General features: G+C 52.7%; 1 protein-coding gene across 4 annotated transcripts in view; it reads left to right on the plus strand.

Moving 5' to 3' along the window:
• The window catches only part of DOCK11 (dedicator of cytokinesis 11), a 136,004-nt gene that overhangs the window by 9,404 nt on the left and 105,897 nt on the right, over nt 1–20,703 (plus strand). The window lies entirely within an intron of this gene.

Below are 20,703 nucleotides of genomic sequence, written 5' to 3' on the forward strand. Positions count from 1 at the left end.
GGACTTTAAAAATTCTAGATGTGGTGATTTCAGCTGTTGAAATCTGAAACATGGGGGTGGTGTGGTTGCAGGGGTCTTGTCTCCGGAAGGGACTGTGCAAGGTCACCAACAACATTCGCTCTGATCTTTCCCATCCGTGTGCGGAATATGTTTATGTGCACCAAGGCATGTGAATGAGCACTATCGGCAGAAACAAAACCTAGGCATGGGCGCTCTGCGAATCAGCTGGGCGGTGTTTGAGCCCCTCCAGAGGGGCTGCAGGAGTGCACAGCTTACAGGGAACGCGGGTTACTGTAAGGTTGGGTGGGTTGCAGGATTATTTCTGCACTGCTAGTGGCAGAGGCGCTACCTTCGGTGCTGAGCAGCTGGAGAGGCGTTTGCTGGCCAGGACCGCGGCTTTGAAAGCAGAGCAGCAGCAGCACAGACATAAGGAGGGCGTGGAATGGTATTGCTGTGCTGCAGCTGGCGGGGTGCTGCCTTTGGCGGTGGGTGCCTGGTCAACAGCTGCTGTTCTTCAGCCCCCAGCTCTGAAGGCAGCATGGAAGAGTGGCCATTTGACAACACCTTAAAATAACCTTGCACCCCCCTCTGCCAGGCCCCTCCCTTTTGGGCCAGGACACCAATTTGAGAAACACCGGTCTGCCCTGTGAATCTGTGCAGCGTGCGATAAAATCATGCCCAAGGCTGGATTTCATAGGGAAGAGCAGGTTTCTCGGGCTCTGATGTGTGTTCAGGGCTGTGACTTTGGTGGGGCCCTACCTATATTGCAGTAAGACTTTCCTTTCCCACAGTGGTGAACGAGCATCAGTTCTCACAAGGCCCAGACAGCGTAGGGAGATTCTTACCTCCTCTTTGCAGCTGAAGAATCGGAGACACATGAGATCTGACACTGTCTGTCTCCGGGGAGCTGCTGGCCAGGCCCCTCTGTGCTCAGAGCCGTCTCCACAGCAGACGGCGCTGGTTGGGACCCAGAGAGCTTCCCGACTGGCTGCTGCAGGGCACAGTCATGGGAGGATGAGTCTGGCATCGTGCAAGCAGAATTGAGCAGAAGAGCTGAAGCTGTGGCTCGCCGGTTCCCAAACCAGCACTGGTTGTGCATGTTTGTAGGGATCAGAGCAGGGTTTGGCCCACAGAACTTCAGCACTAGATTGTGAAGGGGCTGTGTGTCCACACGGGAACTCTGTCTGTCCCACGGCGGTCCTTGCTCCTAGGGGCTGGCTGTGCAGGGGGACGCAGGTGCGGGGGGGAGGGCGGGAGAGGCAATGAGCAGGTTTTGGCCTCCCCCCACCCCTGGATCTGGTCAGTGCGTCTAAATTGGCTGCCTGGCTGCGGATCCAGCCGGGATGTGTCTGGGCGAGCATGGCCTTGGCACGCTGCTGCTGAGCAGAGTTGTTGTAAATTGAAATTTGCCGGACCTGGAATAAGCTGGCAGCTGGAGCATTGTCACTAGCATAGCAGGTATCACCAAGTGCCTGGCACCCCGCTTCCAAAACCGAGCCCTCAGCTCAGCCAGCAGCAGGGCATTGGAGCAGCCTCTACCACAGGCCTGGCTTGATCTGGGGGTATATGCCATTTGCTCTCGGGTTTGGGGCGGGTGTTTGGCTGTTTCACTTCTGGTGAGCTTTGCTCCTCCTCCTGGGTGTGCTGTAAAGGTGGCTTGTGCAAAGAAATGCCCCAGGCAGAAGGCCAGCAAACCCCTTCGGCTGAAGGACTGTCCCGGACTCCCTGGGCGTGGGAGGGTGTAACCAAGGGGGATCTGAACCTACAGCCTTAGCAGCAGCCATGGTCAGGAAGGTGGAGTTAAAGGGACAGCTGAATCTTGGTGAGGGGAGGGGCTGTGTGGGAAGGGGGCGGGCTGGGGCAGAGCTCCATGGAGGAGAGATGGGGAGGCATGTGAGAGCCAGCGGGGAGAGGCAAGGCATGGGGTGGCCTGCAGAGGAAGAGGCGCAAGGGGAGGGATGGGGCAGACCCAGAAGAACAGACAGGGTTTGGCAAAGAGGGAGGCAGATGGGAAAGAGTCTGCTGAGGATCTGAGAGACCAGACCAAGGTGGGGGGGGGGCCCTCAAACACAAAGCCCAGCTCTCGGGTCAACAAACTGCTGAAATTTGTGTGTCTCCATGTTTGCCGTGTGTCCGTGTGCAGGGACGGATTGTCCCGTACCTGTGGGCCTGTGACGGGGTCCCACGACTGTGGCACCTCCTTGTGGCTGGATCTGGGGATCAGCTCTTGTCAGACGAGGACCCCCGGCCGTTCCTGGCTGGCCCCACAGCGCTCTAGCTAGAGCCAGATTTACACATGATCCAACTGCAGCTTCGGGCCTCTGCATACAGAAAAGTTACTGACTGCCCTGTGTTGGGCAATGCCATGGGGTCTCTGAAACGTGGCGTAGCTTAGGGCTGCAGCCTGTCTCAATCCACCCGTCTTGTGCTCTCTCCCTGGAACCCAGCCTGGAGTTCCCCTTCTGGGTGGCTAAGTCCCACTGGATAATCCGCCCGTGTGCTGTCCCAGGCAGTCCTCAGCACTCCCCACTCTGTGCCACTCTCCCCATGGCTGGGAGGAGAGCCCAGGCCTGCCGGCTGCTTGGGGTCTGCCCCCTTTCAGACTTCTCTACTCCTGCCCTGCAGCTTCTTCCTGCCCTCCGCTTCCAGGCTTTCCACAAGTCTGTCTGCTCCAGTCCAGCAAGACTTCACCTTCACTTAGAGCTTGTTGATCAGGCCTGCCCCTGCCCCAGGGTCTTGGCTCCTCCTGAGCCCTCTCCACTCCCTGAGACCGCCCCCTTGCAGGGCCAGACCCTGCTCCTGCTTACAACAATAGGAAAACGAGGCAGGGATACTTGTGCCCAGACCAGTTCCCTACACAACCCTGCCTCATTTACTGCCCAGCCTGTGCATCACCTCCTGCATGTGTGTTCACACTTCGTCATGGACTGACTCTCCGTGCTGTGTTGGGCAGATGGCTCGGGGCTGGTGTGCTTTGTTGGACTGGACCATCTGGAGTCCTTTCCCCGCTCCAGCCCTTGAGGGGTTGTTCACACACAACTGCGGTAGGAGCAGAATGGAGAGGAATGTTGTGTCTACTAGTATGCACTGTGCCCCTGCATTGATTTAGCTTGCAGAGCAGGCTGGGAACATGCAGACTCCTGGAGCTGGGTGAGCTGTTAGCATGTCTGCCGTTTCATGGAAGTTAATCATGTTGTTAAGGCAACCTGGTGTGTGTTCCTAGCTTCTGCCCCGGACTCACGTATAACCTGGGGAACTCACTCACTAAGTGATACTTCAGTTTGCACCGCTGCCTGGCAGAGCTGTAGTATTTCACCTACAGGTTGAACCTCTAATCCAGATCTCTTCTGTACAGCAACATCCTTAATCCGGCATGGTTTTAGTTAGGCGGATGACCACTTGTCACAGGTGTGGCCAAGTTTCCCACAGTCCCATAATGTTTGTTTGCAGCCACCAGTCCTGTCTCTCAGTGTTCCGTGCTGCTGTTCAGCTGTAATTTACCCCTAAATGTCTTCTCAGAGCCCAGTAAGAGTGGGAGTGCTGGTGATGCTGCTGGACAACACTGACCTCCCGCGGTCCAGCAAATTTTCTCGTCTGGCACCAGTCAGCTTCTGAGAGTGCTGGACAAGAGGTGTTGCACCTGTATCTCCCAGCACGGCCAGCTGGGGTGGAGAGCTTCCATGCCACTTGTTTGGCCAAGGTTCTGACCACTTCTCGATGGAGAAATGGGCTTTTCCTGGTCGCCCGCGGTGGGCTGCCACGTGACTGTTTTATGATGTCCGGAGCCCAGGTGCTTTGTTGCTGGATGTTCAATATAAATTCCAAACCACATCAATAAACAATGAGGCATCATCTGCATCTGTAAGGCTCTGTGGGAGCCTGAGCAGGAAGAACTTGCCAAGTATTAACATTATCTTTCATGATGGGTTCCCTTATCTGGAACACTTGTGTGTACAAAACTAGGCTGAGAAATCCGCTCCAGCCGGCCCTGTGTCCAATGGAAACAAGTAGTCGTGTGCCAATTCCTAAGCCTGCTCCTGCTATTTCCAGAAGAGGAAATCAAGGCAGTGTTTTGTTTACATTCTCCCTGGCTGGAAATGGCTGTGACTAGACAGTGGAGCTGCACTGCTCAGGGTCTGTCCCCACCCCCCGTCCCATGTTTAATGTGTACAACCTGGAAAGCCACATTTGGTTCCTCCGGGACAGGGGCACCTAGTACTACCGACTTCCCGGGGAGCCAGACACTGTGTCCAAGAAAGAAGATGCCCTAGTGACCAGTGCCTAGTGATCATTATCATGTGTAATGCAGCAGCGTCCAGGACCCACTTGGCTGAGGGCTGCCCTGTGCTGGGGTGGGGGGAGAACAACCAGAGGGCGAGAGTAACCAGAGCAGGATCACGTGGTCGCGTTGCTGAGCTCTGACAGCCTGAGGTGCTACAGTCACCTGGATACACGTGTAAAACCGAGGCCTTGTCTGTGCCAGGGATTCCCCACGACTCCAGTGGTGAGTGGCAGCCACTAGTGTAGTGATGCAGGTCCAAACCTAACCCGAGCCTGGTTCTCCATTCCCCCTTGTGCAAAGAGGGTGTTGAACACACCAGGGTGTTTACCTGAGTTTGCCCGGCTGATGGCCTTGCTGCTCTCCCTTGGCGATCTTGAGTCTCTCCTTTTTCGCTGCTCGCCTGCAGGCAGATGACTGGGTGAGTATCCCCGCTCTCGTTTGAAACAGGGAGGTCCCGGCTCTCGTGGCTGTGGAAGAGAGCCCTCGGCCAGGAGAACTAGGAGAGCCACGTGCATTTCTTGGAAATGGGGCTTTCCAGGCTGGGAAAGAGACACCAAAGCGGGGAGGTGGTAGGGGTCTGTCAAATCCTGACCAGTACAGAGACTGTAGGTAAGGGAGTGTGATTTACTCCTGTTCTTAGCTCAAGAACTAGGAGGTGAGCAAATGAGATGAGTAAGCGGCAGGTTTAAAACAAGTGCAAGGAAACATTTCATTGCACGATTCAGTCCATCTGTGGGACTCTGCCGGAGGATGTTGTGAGGGCCAAGACTGCAACCGGTTCAGATAAGAGCTAGGGGAGTCTGAGGAGAATGGGTCTGTCAATGGATGTTTGCTAAGATGGATGAGAATGTCCCTGGCCTCCGTTTGCTGTGACAGGGATGGGTCAGGTCACCTGATGATTCACTGTTCTGGTCATTCCCTCTGGGGCACTTGGCACTGGTGCCATCGGAAGACAGGACACTGGCCTGGGTGGACCCAGGACAGCCGTTCTTCTGAGGCCAAAGTTAGAGCTAAAATGTGGCTTGACCCAAATTGGCAAGTCCGGAAAAGCCGGGTCCCCACCCCCTCTACACCTCTCAGGCAGAGGCACAGGGATTCTACAGCAAGCCAGAGTATGAGCAGGGAGCCTGCAGTCACGGATGGGGTGAGGTGACATCCTGCAGCTGTTACGCTGGAGGGGCTCTGCCAGCCACAGGCTCCCCTGGGGCCAGGCGGATGCCCAGCCACCTGTCCGGTTTCCAGTGCTCTACTCACTACTCTACTCTTGCAGTCTTCACCTGGTTTCTAAAGTCAGCGAGCTAAGCTAAAGCCAGCCGCACTCCAGGAGATGAGTGCTGCAGCAAGCTCTCGCTGGGCTGTTAGAGAAACAAGCACTGGCATTAAAGAAACAAAAAAAAGATGGTTTCTAGATCCCCCCTTGGGGCAGAGTTCTGAGGGAGGCTGTCCTGGCTGGTGCGTTGCTGTTCAAACGGGGTTGGCCAGTGAGTCCAGCTCTGCGCTTGGCTCTGCCTGGGAAGTTGAGTCAGGCATCGCCAGGGTGAAACTCCTTTGGTGAGAGGGATGCGCTGTGAGATCCCCTGCTGGGGGCCCTATCCTGGCTGGAATGTGCTGCTGTGCATGGGATGGATAGGAGGCAGTGGGTTGGGTTGGGCTGTGGTGAAAATGCTCCGACTCCCCAAACTGGAACTTGTCATGGGGGCTTTAGGAGCAGATTCCTGGAGCTGGTGTGCAGGGGACTCGGGTAACAGAGGGCCCATCTGCTCCTTTCCTGCAGCGTGGGTGAAGCCTGCTCTGGTCTCAGCCTGGCTGCGTCTACACGAGCCCCTTCCTTTCAGAACGGGCACGTTAATGAAGGGGTTTGAAAGATGCTAATGAGGCACTGCCATGAATATGCAGCACCTCATTAGCATAATGGCGGCCTCAGCAATTCGAAAGTGCGGCTTTCGAATCGTGTGCCGCCTGTGGAGACAGGACCTTCCGAAGGGACCCCCCAGTTTTCGAAAGCCCCTTCTTCCTCTGGGGGGCTCCTTTCACGGGTCTCCACGGGCGGCGCATGATTCGAAAGCTGTGCTTTTGAATGGCCGTGGCCGCCGTTATGCTAATGAGGTGCTGCATATTCATGGCAGTGCCTCATTAGCACCTTTCGAACCCGCTCATTAACATGCCCCTTGCGAAAGGAAGGGGCTTGTGTAGACACAGGGCCCATGTCCTGCCCAGCCTGCTTAGGAGTCCCTTGGCCTGGGGGGGAGGGGCCTTGCAGGTATTGTCAGGGCAAGGCACAGCACAGGCGTGCAGCTGCAGCTGCTGCTGCGTTCGCACCAGTCCTGACCCTGTAGGGAACAGCGCTGCTGCACATGCCAGAATCTTGGCCTGAATTTTCAGGTCACTGAACATAAGAACAGCCACGCTGGGTCAGACCAAAGGTCCCTCCAGCCCAGTGTCCTGTCTGCCCGCAGCGGCCAATGCCAGGTGCCCCAGAGGGAGTGAACCAAACAGGTAACCATCTCTCTCCTGCCATCCATCTCCAGCCTTTGACAGAGGCCAGGGACGCCATTCCTACCCATCCTGGCTAGGGGCCGTTAATGGACCTAACCTCCATGAATTTGTCTAGCTCTGTTTCTGAACCCTGTTATCATCACAGCCTCCACTGGCAAGGAGTTCCACAGGTTGACGGTGCGGAACTGTGCATCATCATTGTGCAGATTCCCTGCTGGTGCCCCAGCTGCCCCCTTGTCGCCGAGTGGGGACTTGCCATCCTCCTGGAGGGCCCTGCTCGCACCGGCCAGGGGAAGCCTCGGAGGAGAACAGGAAAGCTGTTCTGTTATGCTGCGTCTCATTGCAGTCCGGGCCTGGGCCGAGCGAGATGGCAGCCGGCGAGCTAGAGGGCGGGGGAAGGCTGTGTTTACCGACTGGTCTCACTCAGCCCTGGGCACCTGAGCCTTGGGCACACCTGCAAAGTCCTTGGCTGTTGGTGGGTTCTGCAATGGCACAGTGGGCGGGAAAGGGGGACAGGGTGTAATCTGCAGGTGGCAGGGCTGTACAGGGCGGCAGGGCTGTACAGCCCGCCAGGACCAAGCGTGTGCTCTAGAAGAAGGCAGTAGCCAGTGGCGATGGGCTGAGGTGGGAGAAAGGGGCTGGGGGATTGCTTCTGAGGGAGCTGTGGAGGGGCAGGGGAGAGATTTTGAGTTCAGAGCCTTGGGAGAAGTCCTGCACGTGGTGAAGAGGGGCCTGGATCAGATACGACAGTTACGGGCTGGGATGGAGGGGGATGTTCACCGTGTTACCATGTCCCCGAGGACTTGGTTTGCAGAGTGGGGAGAACCACCCGCAGGGTGACAGGGGACAGACACTTTGCCGGGTCCCTTGGGTGCAGAAAGGCCGGTGTCCAGAGCCAAGCCATGTGTCTTTGCTGCCAGAGGGGTGACAAACGGCTGCTGTGAAAGTGAAATTAACATATGCCTGAGTGCCAAGCTGTCCTGCTCCCCCATAGACCACTCTGCCCGGGACACATCATCTCCATAAGGACCCTGGCCGGGGCTCTCGGGGTCTGTGTGTCGATATGAGCCCTTCCTTCTTCTCCATATTGTGCCGATTTCAGGGAAGCCTGGGGTTCTGGCCTCTCCGCCGGTTTGGGGAGAAACAGGAGTGGAGCAAAGCACAGAGGACAGCTGTGTTTTGTAGCCCCAGTGGCCGCTGCCTGTGGGGCCCAGCTCTGTACAGCTATCCGGATGCTTACGTCATGTCCTTAGGCTACTGTGCTGTTAAACAGCTGTGCTTCGGGGGGATGAGGTGGAGGCGGGAAACATGGTTTATTGGGCTAACATCTGCGGATGAGGGAGACCAACTTTCGAGCCTCCAGGAGCTCCTCTTTGGGTCTGGGAAAGGAACTGGCAGCATCACAGCGTGGCAGCACGGTTTAGCTCCAGTCAGCACACACTGTAAGGGCTGTTGCAGGTCCGTTAACTCCTCTGCCGTCAGAGGACACAAAGGGGGCAGGTGGGTTACAGATGGTTGCAGTCAGCCACACGTGCAGCTCTTCTGCTCAGTGGCTGTGTCTAGCCGAGGAATGAATTTGGGCTCCCAGGCTCGCCTTGGGATGGTGATGGGCAGGTTTCCTTTGAGGACGAGGACTGAGAAGCCAGCTGTGGAGTGACCAGTGAATGGAAATGTGCACCTACAGGCGGCGTTGTCCTGTGCTTTAGGGCGTCCCTATGATGCCTGGAGTTTCTAAAGGGGGGGTTGTTCCTATTTCAAGTGGATCACTAGTTCTGAATCCCTGTTTCCTCCTCTTGACTGTAGGATCCCTTTGTAGGAAGAAGGACATTGTGCACCCTGTGCTGTCCAGGTCCATGGTGTCCGACATGCAACCACTAGCCGCTTGTGGCTGTTTGGCTGCTTGAGTGTGGCCAGTTGGCTTGAACAATACACGTTTTCAGGATAAAGTGGCTAGTTTGCTGTATCACTAGCTAGTGGCTCCTGCTTCTGAATTGATTGGACACCATGGGTATAGATAAATTCGTGTTGCGAGCTTGCATGAGGGATGATGCTTTCCTTCAAGTCCCAGCTCCTGCAGTCAGGAATGACATGAGCATCTCGACGTGGTGGCAGGTTTGGGTTTTTGGTAATGAATGTTTTAGCTGCTACAGCTGCAGTGAAAAGCTTGGAGGTGTGATAGTCACTCCAGGCTGGCTCAAGAAGACAAATGAAAAGAACTCCAAACTTAATGTTCTTATAAAACAAACAAATCTCATGATTTTTAACGTAATCCCAAGTGTTTTAAGAGGTCTGATTCGTGATTTCCAAGTGTTTTGGTGCTGGAGATACTTTTCTTTCACTATGGTAATTTACTGGTAAAAATTCCTCACTTTCCCATGCTGTACTTACCGAAAGGTGGGTTCCCCAGTTCCTGAGTCAGTGTAAAGTCTCACTTCCTAACAAAATGTCATGAATAAAAGGTGAGATGTGATCTGATGTCTGTGGTTTTATCTGCTTATGTACCCAAGTTAAGTACCTGTCTGGGAAGTTGTTCTCCTTCTGAAATTAGAGGTGGCAAGTTTCAAAACCAATGTGAGAGTGTATTACACATGCACACAGCTGTTCTTTCTGAAGCATCTTTGACAGGGCCACTACGGTTAGTCTGTCCAAAATGGGTAATTATACGTTGTCATTTTTGTTTATCTAAATACACCCTTTTCAGTCAGCTCCTCAGCTGAACTTTTGCCTCATGTGTTCTAAAGTTTTCATCTAGTCGGTGCTTTGGGATCTATTTTTAAGTTTAGTTTGTGCTGGGTTTTATCAGATGCACCCAGTAAATGATTTCATATGTAAATCCATGCATTGCCGACTTACGGGGGGACAACAGAAAGTAGGTGCGCTGGAAAAAGCCCATTTATTTGTGAGCAGCACTTGCAGGGCCTAATGTGAATGTGATCTGTGGTGTTTTCCTCTTGTGTGCAGTGCTCTTCACAGCTGTCACTCTTTGTACTCAGATGCGTAGTGTCACTTTTCTGCAGTCAGTTGGTGCATTTAGCTCAGTCTCTTGTCAGATACTTCCTCATCAAGTCACAGGGAGGAAACGTGACGTCTTCTGTCCACTGGCTTATCCCCAAGCAAAAGATATTTGGAGAAGACCATGTATTAAAGGCTGACGTTAACTCAGGGAGGATCATCTACTGGAGAATTCTTTCTGGCTTTAACAGGTTGGCACTTGCGCATCGAGAAGTGAAAGCCTAACATAGAGCAGTTCCTACCCTGGCGCTGTGGGTTAAAGAAAACCCAACTTCCGCTCTGGCGCAGGAAATGTAAGTTGATGGTTAGTGACGAGTCATTCGCATGTGCTGTCTAAACAGCCTGAGTGAACTGATTGTCTGATTGATTGGCAAAGCAAAGCCAGTTTTTGGTCTGGGTGTTACTGCTGCAAGCGGGAGATGGGCAGTTACTCTTCTGGGTTTTGGTTTTTAAACCTGAGCAGCACTGAAATGGCTGATGATATGAAAACACTCTCTGTTTGTTTCCTTAAGGTGCCATTAGCAATCTTTTCTTCCAGTTTGGTGTGGTGCTGTATCTTTGGTCACATCCAGGGTGATATGAAAGGAAATGAGCACTGAGAGAGAGGCCCTGGGGTATGTTTCTATTAAGAAGTGTGTGTGTGTTTGCACATGCGTGTGCAGGAAATTCAGCAGGTGTGGAAGGGAGGCCATTTGGGAGAGAGTGTTGTACTGTTCTCCTTTCCTGTCCCCAAGATCATGCACATCCCAATTGTCATCATATGGTTGCTCATGAAAGCTGGGCTGGTGGCATTTAAACACAGGCTGAACTTCTCTCCTCCAGCACCTTCTGGACCTGACTAGTGCTGGATGAGAGAATTTGACGGTCGACAGGAAGTCAATATTGCCTAGCACATTACTGACACTTCCACTGCTCACTGGGCTCTGAGAAGGCATTTTGGGGTAAATTACAGCTAAATAACATCACAGAGCACTAAGAGCCAGGACTGGTGGCTGGAAACAAATGTTACAGGACCGCAGGAAACTTGGCCACACCCATGATAAGTGGTTATCTGGCCAACTATAATCGTGCTAGATTATGGATGTTGCTGGACAACAGAGGTTCAACCTGTTCTTCCTTTTCTGGAGAAGGGTACCAAATCCCTTGCTTTGAAAACCAGTGCAAAGAATTGCATTGATTTTGCAGAGGGATACAGAACATGTCTCTGTCTGGCTCGTCAGCCTCAGCATCTCAGTCTGTCCCGTTGATTTATCGGTAGTTCTCTTACACACCCCTCAAGGCATTTGTGACAGTTTCCCATGTTGTTTGCGTGCTGGTGCCACAAACTACTTGTCTGGGGGCCTGCATGTGCGTGGCTCTAGCTGAATGGGATTCTGTGCAGAAACAGGGCAGCTTGGGGTTGTTTCCTGGGGGTAGCCCCTCTTTGTATCTTCACCCAGAGAACAGCAGTGTCTCGTGCTTGCCTGGCCACGCAAGAGGGGTGTGTTTCTCTGGAGCAATGCAGCTGAGGTCCCCCTCAAGATGCAGGCCAGGTTTGGATCATTCGGAGACGGCCCACAGGTGAAGGGTTTGTCTGAAGGCATGTTACTCCCTAGGGCGCTTCCTAAGCTACAGTATGGTGACCACCATCTTGGCTGACACGCTGAGGATCTCCAGAGCTAAAGGCAGGAACTGCCACAGCGGAAGAGCCAGGGCCATGTATCTGGGGCTGCAACAACTCATCTCCTTGGCTCGGCACAGAAAGGGACCTGGCCGCGGGGTTACACTGACATGGCTTTGGACGTGCTGGCCTGGGGTCAGTAGGGCTCTCACGGGGGCTGATGTAACTTGACGAACAAGCACACCCTCTGCCTGTGCAGACCTGTTCCTTGAACCGCCTCCTGACTGGCCCTCCCCCCCCACGTGCATGTGACCTCCTGCTCCGTATCCGTAAGAACGGTGCTCACGCCCCCTCGGGCTGACTGGACAATGCAGCAGCCGCTGCGCTGACTTTCCTCTCCCAAGCTCCAGCGCGTGGCCTCCAGGAGGAGGGGAGGAGAGACGTGTGGACCCAGAACAGTCCTGGCTGCCCTGCTGGGATACGGGCCCTTAGATTTTTCAGCAGAGCTTCAAACTCCCCTCCATCAGGGCATGTTAGCCAGGCACCACTTTCTAAGCGTCGTGCAAAAGGACAGTGACCGAAGGCGTCTGCGGAGAAGTTCTAGATATCTGCTGCTGACCTAGCTTGACATTATCCCCATGGGCAGCCCCAGTTCCTCACCTGGCAAAGAGACGACATAACCCAGGCCCCTACTGGGTGGGGTTCACTGTCCCATGGAGTGGCACCTCGACCACTTACACGGTGAGGGAGGATGAGCATCTTCTGCAGCCTTAGCTGCGAGCCTGCTGGCTTTGAGCTCAAACTGCAGAGGCTCTTGCAGTGAGCTCCAGAGGTCCCAGGTTTTCGTCCGCCTGGGGGCAGTTACAGTATTAGCACTGAATGTTTGGACACAAGTGGGGTCCAGGGTTCCTGCTGGTTTTTCCATCCGGGGCAGAATACGCTTCTTGTAAAGTGTGCCGAGGTATGCCTCTGTGCACCACCCGTAGAAACACGCTGCAGGCTGTGCGCGCTCCGCTAGCCATCCAGGCAGCACCTGAATCTCTCCTGGGCATGTGCCCCAGCCGCCAGCTCACAGGGAAGCCTGGGGGTGGGGAGGTCACTGAGGTAGGAGAGTGCTGAGCTTTATGGCTGGCTTGGCTTTGCTCTGCTTGGGGGAGGCTGTGGGGGGGTGCAGACTCTTTAATGGGAAGATGTTTCCCCTCGTGATCGGCACGGAATGAGTGTTGTAACAGGTTGGAAAACTTTACTGCACAGAGCAATGCGTGTGCGTTTGTACATTTAATGCCGTCCCGTGTAAACGCCTGCCGTGACCTGCTGCTCGGTGTCAGTGGGGCTGGCAGAAGACGGTGATTTTGTGGCAGGGTAGCCACGCTCTCCAGCGCTACGTCAGCTCGCTTTGTAGAACAACGTGGGGCTTCTCATTGCATAATTGCGTTAGCGCAGTTGTTCCTCCCCGAGGTTCAGTTAGATTGGTGGCTGCCATCTGCTAACGTAATAGCAGGCGGCTGACTCATGTACACCAGTAGGTGTCTGGGGTTTGCAGCTGAAGAGAGCTCAGCAAAAAGAGTTTTTTTTTTTGTTTTGTTTTTTTAAATCTTCGTCAAGGCTTGGGAAGCTTTGTCTCCAGCCGGTTGGCTCAGCACGCCCTGACGTGTGCTGGGGAGCAGAGAGGGATTTGGGATGCCTGTCTTGCCCTCCTAACAGTATGCAGTTATCACTCGCATCAGGCACCTAAAATTCCATCTCTCCAACTGGGTGACAGTTTGTCGTTTCGGTAATAACTGGGGAATTCAGGTTCTCCCAGGCCCTAATGGGCTGTGAGCTGACAGCTCCTTTCACGGACGCTTGACCTGCACCTTTCAGTGTCACTGGAAAGGGCCGCTCTAGTGGTTTCAGGGTTTGTGGCAGGTGGTTGGTTTGTGTTTTGGTGCTCTGTCAAACTAACGTTACGTGTCAAGTTGCCACGCGGACGGGAGCTATTCTGGGAGATTTTTTTTTCCCCCCAGCATGACTTGATGCCACTTTCATAAAGTAGCCCATTAAAATCTCCAGGGTGGCGGTTGGTAGTCAGCAGGTGAGCGATGCCTTTTGGAGGAGACACCAGACCTGTCCTGGAGAGTTGGCAACCCTCGGGATGTGACCCCTACCTGGCAGCCCAGTGTGGTTCTTCGGGCTGTGTCATTCAGCCACTCCTGGGCCAAGGTGGGCTGGAGCAGTTACTGGGAGGGCTGGACAGAGAGCGATTCGACGCTCCTGAAGACCCCAGGTAGTGTCACCCTTCCCTGAAAAAATGTGAACTGGCCCCCAAAAGGGCAACCTTGTGTCAGATTCAGACAGGTGGATGGCAGCTTCGCAGCTGGGGGAGGCAGAGCTGGCTTTTATTTCCTCAGCAGCTGTGTGGCATAAGTACTGCCAATCTTAGCGCAGCCCGGGACCAAACTCGAGAGCTCCACCCCTCCTTCAGGAAAAGATCACTCTCGAAGCTCCCTGCCTGGCCGGGCATCGCAGAGCTGGCTGACTAAAGGGTTATGCGTCTTAGCTCTCTGGAAAAAAGTAACATAAGCCACACTCGGCTCCTGTTACTGAAAGGCCTGGCCTGCAAAGCCTTGTGAGTGTTGGGCATTTCTGCCAGTGGCTGGGCTGGACGGCTGTGAGCTCAGAGCTGTGGGTCTGCGACATTTCCCCACATACATTAGTAAGGGTGCTGGGTGTCCTCCACTCTCCCGGAGCCCTCTTTGCAGGGCTGAGCCCAAGCAGTAGCAGCCATAAGAAGATGCCCGTCACATCAGGTGCTCTGAGTGTCCCTAGCATCAGAAGTGCTGAGGAAATTTGGATTATTTTTAGTTGCTCGGTAACACCAATTGCAGGAGTTGTACAGGGAGAAAAGCCTCCCATTGGAAGGGTCCAAGCTCATTTGTAGACACAGAAGTCTTTAAAATTCAGTGGACACCAGTTCTATTAAAGACGCCCAGGCTGGAATGTGCTTTAGAATGGCTCCCTGCTAACGCCGAGTCAGCCATGTGCCAGGGAGGGAAGAATTTGGCTATTACAAAAGGTATAAGAGGGAAGGTTTGCAATAGTTCTGGGATCTAGCCTCATTTCCAGGATTATTTTTGCTTTCAGCTGAAAGTGAAATCCTGCTTCGAAAATCTGAAAGGGTTTTTATAAAACCAATGAAACCTAAAGCCTGAATTCTCATGGGCACCGCAGTCCATTTGCGCAGCCTGTGCAGCGTAAAAGGCTCTTACGGTGGCTAAATGACCATCATCCCCATCTCCATGGGCAGGGGGTTGTGCAGGCCCAAGACTTGTAGTGTCTGATTTACCAATTTACTTTCTTTGGTGCTGTAGCAAATGTTGCCTGTTCGAACCAGCATGTTCCAAGGTTGGTTTCCTCCGAGCTCAGAGAAAGTTGGAGCCTGTTTTGTACTTGCAGGATGTAAAGCCACACGCCAGGAAAGTGGCTTTTAGTACGTTTCTGCCGATCACTAGCAAGTCTTTGGCACGCTTTCACAGTGTGCTCTGTTAGCCTGAAATAAGACAGCTGTCTGGGGACGCTAACCAGCAACTGCATCAAGGGCTACTTCCTGCCATTGCTTGTTTCCAACGCAGGCAGAGACAGCTGAGCAGAGGCCGTGGGCTGTGATCATGAGGAGGGGAAGTCAAATTTAGCTCCTGTCCCCTCACGTGCATCATACTGCTGTGAGCATTGACATCTGTGGACCCCCGCTGGGGGGGAGGAAAATGGAGGTGTGGGAGGGGGGCTTGCTTTGATCTCCCCAGTGCTGCTGTGGCATAAGTACTGCCAAATCTGAGCCGTCAGACATCATGAGATTGGCTTGCAAACCATGAGACGTTACCAGCAATCAAGATCAGGTTCTTTTTATTTGCTGTCTCGTTTTTGAGCATTGGGGGTCCCATTTTCAATCTTCTCTCTGCGATTGTGAAAGCTAGACACTTCCTTTTGTTTAAAAAAAAAATCAGTGGAGACTCTCATCATCACATGACTCCAGGAGCCAGGGTCTTATGCAAAGCACCAGCTGTCAGAAGGCTTATGATGAAACAAACACAAGGCCTAGGGGTCACCAAGTGAAATTAATAAGCAGCAATTTTAAAACAGACAAAATGAAGTATGTCTTCACCCAGTGCACAGTCACTCTGTGGAACTCCTCGCCAGAGGAGGTTGTGAAGGCCAAGACTGTAACAGGGTTCAAAAAAGTACTAGGTAAGTTAATGGAGGTTAGGTCCATGGATGGCTGTTAGCCAGGGTAGGTAGGAATGGTGTCCCTGGCCTCTGTTTGTCAGAAGCTGGGAGTGGGCAACGAGGAATGGATCACTCGACGATTACCTGTTCTGTTCCTTCTCTCTGGGGCACCTGACACTGGCCGCCGTCAGAAGACGGGACACTCAGCTAGGTGGACCTTTGGTCTGATCCGGTCTGGCTGTTGGAAAATTAGTGGTGTTCACAACACTTTGACACAAGCCACTGTGGCTTCACAGAGATTCCCTGCCTTGTTAGGGGAACACTGGTGCAGTGCCCGGAAGCTGTTGGGTCCAGTGTTCCCTGTAAGCTGAGTGCTTGGGCGCTCGGCCAGGAGAGATTCAGGTGCTGTCCAGCTGCTTAGCAGAGCATCCAGCCGGCAGTGTGTGTGTGTACTGGTGGTGTTCATCCACACATGCCTCGGTGCACATAACGTTTATTCTGCGCCTGGATGGGATAAAGTTAGAGGAAACATTGGTGTGCATGGAGCTCGTGGACCTGCATTTACACTGACGGGGCCACCTGCTGGCAAGTCTCCAGGCTTAGGTTCTGTGCATGGTTGTGATTCAGGCAGCGTGACAGCTCCTACGTAACTCTGGAAGTGACCCAGCGGTGAGCGCTCAGAGGCTCTCTGGCGAGCACCTCTTGTTTTCCCAGATGGTAGTTTGTCGGGGTGGGAGGGGGAGGTGCTCATCATGCCGACCTCTAAGGGGTTCTGCTGCCGTTGGTGCCCGGCTGGAACTTGGTGGGACTCATCGAGGGGTGTGGGCAATGTTCCCTTGAATTTTTCTCCCATCCATGGGTGGAATAAATTCTGTTACGCACACTAAGGCGAGTGCAGAGGTTCACAGCTCATAGAAACACGCTCTGGAGGGTGTGGGCGCTCTGCTAATCGGCTGGTAGCACCTGAATCTCTCCTGTGCTGCCGCCCCAGCACTCAGCTTACAGGGAATGTTAGCTTTGTAAGGGTGAGACGCATTTCCAGGGGGAGATTGTGATGGCGCCTTTTGAGGTATTTGAGCTAATCCACCCCAGCATTACTGCCCTGCGCTGCGTGAAAAGAGCTCGGTGTGGAACATCAGGTGGGGCAGACACAGTGTTTTGACACGACTCTCCATTGCCTGCCCAAAGCTCACCAAAGTGTGTACGTGCCAAGCTGTGGGCACGGCATTCGCATGGCATGGAATTCCTTAGAGCCACATGGCACCAGGCACCGCCTGCGGTTTAATGTGCATGTAGACCCTGTGCTAACCTCCTGCAGGGATGGGGGCTGGCAGCCCCTCCAGAGCGGGGTCCCACGGCGGACGGTGCGGTGTTTTCTGTTAGCGCGAATGCCAGTTTGAGGAAGCTTGACGTGGCCGATGGGTATTTGTAAAGTGCTGTGGGAAACTGTTGCAATCTCATTGCTTGTTACTTCTCACTTTAAAAAAGCAATCCCAAATACTTCCTGATCAAGCCTTCTCCAGGCCAGAGGGCAGCCTTTGCAATGGGTGGTGTTCATCTGCTTGCAGTTTTAAAGCCGACCTCACTTGGTCCCAGAGGTACAATTTGTGAAAACCAGTTGGAGAGGGATGGTAATGTTCTCCCTCTTGCTTGGCTTTTAAAACTGAGTGGGAACAGTTGGGTTGAGTCAAACGCCAAATCTCTTGAGGATATTGCAGCCCTCAAAAATGAAAGTACAGTAACTTTAGAGCAACGTGAGGGGCATGTAACTGACTTCAGTTGTCCACAGTGGAGGAAAATGCAAAAAAAGAGCAAAACAGCAGAAATGTAGCACTTTAAAAACCTTCAGAATGATTTAGTCAGTGATGAGCTTTTGTGGGCAGACCCACTTCATCAGATGCATTGCATTCTGTATTGGAAATGTGATTGGACTGATGAGGTGGGTCTGTTCGACAAAAGCTCATCACCGAATAAATCATTTTGTTAGTTTTTAAAGTGCTACATTTCTGCTGTTTCATTATGTTAGAATATAAACTAACATGGCTACTTCTCTGTTAATAAGGAACAAGAAACAATGATTTTTCATGTTGGGTATTTAAAATCATTTTAATTTAATAATCAGACTTACTGGGAATAGAGAACTCATTCTTGTTTACAACACACTATGTAAGTTAACAGCAGCCCGTTCATAAATGGAACAAAAAAGTAAAACAAAACAATAAAGACCCAGTATTTGATATCCTTGTTTTATATAAATTTTACACTGTAAAATCTCATCTTAAAAACTGTCTGGAGATCAGTTGGTTCTACTTTCCAAAGCTACTAAACGTACTAAATATTCTGGTGGGGCTCAACCATATACAAGAACAATTTGAAGGGTCTGTTTTCATCTTTCTGGTCGCATGAACCTTCTGCTAATGTGAATTGGGATTATTGGCAGGTGTTGACTGGAAATATTGCTGTGCAGTCAAGATGTTGAGTTTTTGTTGGTAGGTTAGTCAAAACGATTAAATAAAAACATAAATAGCAATTTAATTCTTAAAATAACCTAATCAGAGGTACTTAAGATGTGAGAGCATAGAGAAAAGTTGAAGAACGTACGTTTTCTAATACTTCTGTCTTCACAAAGGGGGTAGTGGAATTATTTTCTGGTACTACTGCTGGCAAAGCAGTTTTCCACAGCACATTAAATTGTTTCAAAAGAATATGCATCTCGGATCCAGTATATTGCGGTTTTCATCATATGATGGCACTTCCTTTTTTGGGCGTAAGCGGTAGGACCACCACACTCCTCTCACACAAAATAGCATTTCTGCCTTGCGGGTTGCAGTTTGGGGGAAGTGCTGTATCCCTTTGTTTAACTGACCAGACCTACACACTGAAAACAAAATTATGCTCCCAGGTGTAAACTCAAGCTCCTTCATAGTGTCAGCAGGTGCAGTTCTGTGAGGTGCTGGAGAAGAAAATGATCAGGGGTCACAGGCCAAATGACGATGGCGTCGGACACCAAGGAGACCCAGAAGAGACACCCAGAGTGTCAGCCTCTCCTTCCACCACAGAGTGAGGCAAGAAACAGCTGCTGAGCTGGTCAGAAGAGAAGTGGAAATTATAGGCCAAACCCATCAGTTCCTATGCCAGTAAAATTCCCCTGATCGCTGTAGGAGTTTTGCTGGAGTAGAGATGGCAGAAGTTGGCCTTTTGCTGCCAAGGTGGCTGTGGCCTTATGAACACAGAGGCAAAACCCTGTGCAGACCCCAGGGCAGCGTTTGGCTGATCAGTCCCTCTGCTGTAACGTTATTGGATGCTTCAGTGTGGTCTCAGGAGTGTCTGGGGTGTTGGTTTTAGCTGCACACCTTCCTGTGTTGTGGTCTGATAATCCCACCCCAAAACCTTAATAGCTGCATGTGCATTTACTGTACTGAATGACGAACAGGCATTGAAACAGGCGTGTGAAAATGGAGTTTAATCACTATTAAGCTTTAATTGGCTCCGTCTGGCAAATGGAATCCGGAAACAGTGCTGCACGGTGATTGCCTAATCCTGCCTGGGTGTAACGTGATGGTGCTGTGGTCACTGCTTGTGATGACCTTGCGCTTTAGTTTACAAGCTGAGCCTTGAATTTCTGCACGTTAATTCTCAGTAAGAATTCAGAGAATGCCCAGCCCTGTACCAGTGGCAAAGGCTGCAGTGGGAAGCAGGTGTAAAGATGCAGCTTTTTCTGCTGGTAGCCTAGCCGGTCGGTGTCCTCTGGCCGCAGCTTGTGTGAAAGTGGGAGAGCGAGGCCGCAGATGAAATGCAAGTGTTTGCAGGCAGGGTGTGCTGGCCCGGTTGAGGTCTCCACCATCCCAAGGGCTGGGCGCCCTCTGGCGAAGGTGCACCTCCTGGTAGGGAGCCACAAATGTCAGAAAGTGCTCAGTGTTTCCCAGAATCGGGCCCCGAGGGGATGAGGACACAGTTGAAGTTCCCATCCTTGAGGATGCTCTGGACCACGCTGCACAGAGAGGCAACTAGATTGCGCAAGCACAAGGTCCACTGAAGGACAACTTTGCAGCCATTCTGAGTCGCATCAAGTGCTCGTTGGTGGGTGCCAAGAATCTGATCAGGGACAGTCCATCTGACACGGCTGATGCGCCTGTTTCCCAAGATCTGTGTTTCCAAAAAGACTCTTCAGGGTTGTTTGTAGCCATCCCTGGGTTGTCCAGTGTCCAGTAGATAAGTAACATATGATTATTGCAGTGTTGCCAACTTTCACTAGCAAGGGTGTTTTCCTTAAAGCCCCAGCTGCTGGAGTCCTGTGATTACATGAGCATCTCGGTGTTCATTCAGAAAGGGGTCAGTCTCTAGCCTGAGTGGTTGTAGAGGAAAGCTTGAAAACATGAACCCAGCACACTTGAATGACTTAGAAACCAGGCCAAGCAAAAGAGCTTAACGGTTATGATTTTAAAAAAAGAAGGCCTTTCTGGGTGCTAGGAGCCACTTGGGTGCAGGCCGTTTGTCTCGCCAGCAGCAGCTGTTACCGGGAAGGCTTGTCACAGGGCAGTTGTTGGAATTTTGATGATCGTGTGCAGAATATAAGCTGCTGAATGCTGTGCCTCTCATTCTAACTGGTCTTGTCTTGGGCTGGACTGCCTGGGTCTGGCTCCAGAGAGCCTGCCTGGAATCTCCCTGTGGCTGCTAGGCAAGAGGCTGCCACGGGGGTGCCCTGTGCTGCACCCACCAGTGTTCCTTGTAAGCTGAGCTCTTGGGCGGCCACGCAGGGGAGTCAGGTGCTGCCCAGCTGACTAGCAGGACTCCCACAGCCGCTCACAGCTGGCAGCGTGTATCTATTGGTGGTGCACGTCTGCGCACACCCGGGTGGAAAACTTAGAGGGAACGCTGGCCCCCAGCCTAACGGGGGGCCCACCGCTCCCATTGCTCAGGAACTTTACCCCTGGGGATCTGCGGGGGTGGTGTCTGCAGAGCTGCCTGGCCATGCCTCTGGCTGTGAGCCAGTGGAAAATGCTGGTAGCTTCCTGGAAGTTGCCTGAGGAGATCTCTGCCTGGAGCCTGCAGCCCAGCTTCCAGCCCCTGCCCCTACCCAAACCCCTTCTCCTCAGCCCCACAGCCAAGC

The sequence above is a fragment of the Carettochelys insculpta genome, chromosome 13 (assembly GCF_033958435.1).
Source record: "Carettochelys insculpta isolate YL-2023 chromosome 13, ASM3395843v1, whole genome shotgun sequence".
Lineage (NCBI taxonomy): Eukaryota > Metazoa > Chordata > Testudines > Carettochelyidae > Carettochelys > Carettochelys insculpta.